At 47.3% G+C, this 4,077-nt stretch overlaps 1 long non-coding RNA gene across 1 annotated transcript; it reads right to left on the bottom strand.

Moving 5' to 3' along the window:
• Positions 1-916: 916 nt before the first annotated feature.
• LOC102552060 (uncharacterized) lies at positions 917-3,646 on the bottom strand. Its single transcript, XR_015622453.1, has 4 exons — positions 3,498-3,646; positions 3,280-3,357; positions 2,475-2,572; positions 917-2,361 (listed from the first exon to the last, which is right to left on the bottom strand). It is a non-coding gene; the product is annotated as an uncharacterized LOC102552060 (long non-coding RNA).
• Positions 3,647-4,077: the final 431 nt, after the last annotated feature.

Below are 4,077 nucleotides of genomic sequence, written 5' to 3'. Positions count from 1 at the left end.
CTTGGCTGTGGTTGTTAAGCACACCTGACACATGCTTCTGCTTGGCCTCAGCTACCCTTTGACAAGAAACAGAGAAGCTAACCACGGCTATCTGTCATCAGGGTGCACACACACCTTCTTCCCTTGCCACTGGACAACCAATTTCTCTTTAAGAATATATTTCCACTTTTAGCTACACAGAAGAGCAGCTTAAGAACCAACTTCCAGCCCATTCATTACAGCAAATGATTCCCAATCACTGGCTACGACAGACACTGGAAATGAAATAGACACAGACCTCACCTCAAGGAGCCTATGGATTTAACACACAGAATTAGATGCCTAACATACAGATCAAGGAACTGAAATGTGGTGGCCGAATGACTTATCCGTCACACAACCTAGACACATAAAGCAAGGGAACGATTTTTCTTTTAAATGGCCAAAGTCATATGGAAGCTAAAATAAGAATCTCTACCATCTATTTAAGTGGGGAATCTGGAATGAAATTCTAGAGAGAATAAAGGAGGAAGCGATATTCAGAGAGATAATCACTGAGGATTTTTCAAGCATCAATTATTCTTTAAAATTCCAAACAAATGAAACAAATGGCTCTGGAAACAATCCACCGCAGGGAACGTGTAAATGCCTAGGTGGGGAGATCCTTGTGAAAGCTGCAAAGAGGAAAAGAAAAAACCACTACCTTCAAGCGAATAGAGCAGAATGAAGCTAGCTTCACCATGACAACAGCAAGAGGCAGAAAATGGAGACAATAATGCCTTCAAGGCAGCATGTAACTGCGAAACTAGCACTGTGTACCTACCAAAGCAGCTCTGGTATTCTTTTTTTTTTAAAGATTTATTTATTTATTTTATGTATATAAGTACACTGTAGCTGACTTCAGACACACCAGAAGAGGACATCGGATCCCCATTACAGATGGTTGTGAGCCACCATGTGGTTGCTGGGAATTGAACTCAGGATCTCTAGAAGAGCAGTCAGTGCTCTTAACCGCTGAGCCATCTCTCCAGCCCAAAAGTGGGACTTCTTTTTTTTTTTTTTTAGATTTATTCATTTATTATATATAAGTACACTGTAGCTGTCTTCAGACATACCAGAAGAGGGCATCGGATCTCTTTACAGATGGTTGTGAGCTACCATGTGGTTGCTGGGAATTGAACTCAGGACCTCTGGAAGAGCAGTCGGGTGCTCTTAACCGCTGAGCCATCTCTCCAGCCTGCAGCTCTGGTATTCTGTTGGTTATGAGCAAGGTACTGAGAGAGGGAGGGAGGAAGGAAGGATTGATTGTGTCTGGGTGGTAGTCATAGGAGTTGTGAATGAAGCCAATATTACTAGATCTGGATCCAGACAGAAAAGCAAGGTTTAAGTGGCAGGGAAGCGGAGAAGGGCTGTTGCAGCCAGCTATGGCCACTTGTTCAAACGAGCTCCCATGCAGAGCCCTTTTTACTCAGTGTGGGCGGTGGGTGAGCAGGATGTCAGCCCTCCTTAACTCCCCAGCTCGGTGGCCCCATTGAAGACATGATCTGCATGTCTGGCTGGCTGCCCTGTTGAGTGGTGCTGCAGATAGGGCGCGCAGAAAAGGGGCCTAAGGGGCCTACAGAGTTCCCAGGCAGGTTCAGGCAGCAGGAAACAATGGGGCATCATGGTGGCTGGGCTCAGTTGTCAATTTCACACCCAAGGAAAGGAGGAGCCTCAGTTGAAAAATTGCCTCATCAGATTGGCCTGTCTATGGAACAATGTATTTATTTGTTTGTTTATTGCCCACTGTGGGCAATACCATCTCTAGGCAGGTGGACTAAGTTTACGTAAGAAAAGTAGCCCAAGAGCAAGCCTGTAAGCAGCCTTCCTCTGTGGTTTCTGCTTCAGCTTCTGCTTTACTTTCTGCCCTGACTTCTCAGTGATGTCCTGTGGCATGGAGGTGTAAGCCAATCGACCCTTCCTTCTCTAAGCAGCTTTTACTCCTTTCATCACAGTGTATTATAGTGGCACGAAGTGAACTGTAACAAACATGCCTCCTGTCTGCACCCAGTGAATACAGCTCTCTCCTGGTGCTCAGCCTTACGCTCTGGACTCCCTGGAATCCAGTTATAGCAGAAGGGCCTCACAGCTCAACTTCAACAGGGAGGAGGTAAGAAAGTGGTCTTCAGGCCTAGGAATCGGCATGTGACTCTGTGGAAGGCTGGTGGCACCCACGAAATCCAGGACACAGCAAAGAACTGCTCCTGGGAGGGGAGCTTCGATGGGAACTGGTCAGCCCTCAGCCTTACACAGAAGTCCAGCATTGCTCGGCAGGACAAACTTGTGCAGACACTCACTGCATGGTCAGCAGATGATGGAGACCTTCGATTTCTTTCTTACTCACTAAAAGACAAACAAACAAACACACTGTCTTAGTTAGGGTCTTATTGATGTGAACAGACACCATGACCAATGTAAATTTTATAAAGAATAACATTTAATTGGGGCTGGCTTACAGATTCAGAGATTCAGTCCATTATCATCAAGGTGGGAGCATGGCAGCATCACAGCATCCAGGTAGGCATGGTGCAGGAGCTGAGTTCTACATCTTCACCTGAAGGAAGCCAGGAACAGTCTGACATCCCCAGGCAGCTAGGAGAAGGCTCTCCAAGCCCACCCCCACAGTGACGCACTTCCTCCAACAAGGCAACACCTTCTAATAGTGCCACTCCCTGGGCCAAGCATATGTAAGCCGTCACGCAAACCCCAAAACAAAAACCAAAATTAAACTAGAGACATGAGCAGGTGATTCAGTGACCTGAGACACTTCAGTGAGCACTACGTGACCTCTGAACAGGTTTTCAAGCACGGTGTGGCGACCACTGAGAAGGATCATCTCTCTACAGAGTTCCTGCATCTTGGGCCGGATGGGGATGGCCCGGGATCTGAGCTTTATAGAAAGCAACACTGGACAACCAGGAGCTTTCAAGAACGAACACAACTCCACGTCCTGGCGTCTGCACAGAGGTGTGTGCTGTAAGACGTGAGGAAGCCAGATTAGCCAGTGACACCCTGCCAAGGCTACTGGGCTGGCAGTTCCCCCACTGTGCCAGGATGGCAAATCCACCTCCTGTCCCCCAGCCTCTCCACTGACAGTTGGCATTGCACTAGATGGCCAACTGTCCACAGTGCTGACAGGTTCAGTGCCTCAGAGACAGGAAGCAAAACAGGAAAGGCCAAACTGAGTGGAAGCAGAAGTCTAATTTCCTACAGTGTCGACTTTGGATAAACAGCCCCGTGTGTCCACGGGCCAGCGCTCACCTTTGCTTTCCAGCCTCAGGAGGAAAATCTCAGGAAATAATCTCAGGTTTTCAGAGCAGCAAAGTTATCATTAGGTTTCTTCCCAGCAGGGCCAAGACCAAGCAGGAGAAAAAAAAATTACTCTCTTAGATAAAAGTCACAATTCAAAGGGGAATAATTCATTCCTCTCCACCCACCTCAAACATAGGCGTCAGATTCCCTCCACAAAAAGCAATTACCTTTATCCAATCTCCCTGTTAGTAGGAGAGAACCTTGTCCAGTGCCAGCTGGGGAAAGTAAGCCTTGGTTCTCTGAAACAAAGGGTTTTGCATCAATCTGTATTTGGCAGCCACAAAGCTCCTCATAAGCGGAGGGGAGTGTGAGGCTTGAACTGCATGTCGCCTCGTCTTTTTGTGTGTCACAGCTGAGTCATATTCATCTCGACACTCACAGAATATAAATAGATGGGGGGGTAGAAGTAAGAAATCTGCACGCCTTGGGCTTTTTGGATTCTTGTTAGATGTTCTTCCTTCCTTGGCTTTCTTGCCTATGAAGAAACAAGATCTGAAGAGGAGTCTTTGCTCCAACCTCAGGGTGTCTTGGTACGTCAGATCTGGAAGCTTGATTGGATGACAGAGAACACAGCTCCATTTCTTAGAACAGCGAGTGTATCTTAGACCAAGGTTAGGAGTCTTGGCAGAAAGCTGGCATGGACTGGATTCTCTGGGCTAGTCCATTTCCCAGCCTTCACCATCCCAACCCCACTGAGCACGGGGAGCCCTTAAAACCATCTGCTGATTCCTCCAGTGAAATCGGCTG

The sequence above is a fragment of the Rattus norvegicus genome, chromosome 6, assembly GCF_021556685.1.
Source record: "Rattus norvegicus strain SHRSP/BbbUtx chromosome 6, alternate assembly SHRSP_T2T, whole genome shotgun sequence".
Lineage (NCBI taxonomy): Eukaryota > Metazoa > Chordata > Mammalia > Rodentia > Muridae > Rattus > Rattus norvegicus.
Note: the sequence above shows the minus strand (reverse complement) of the source record. Positions and strands in the feature narration are given on the sequence as shown.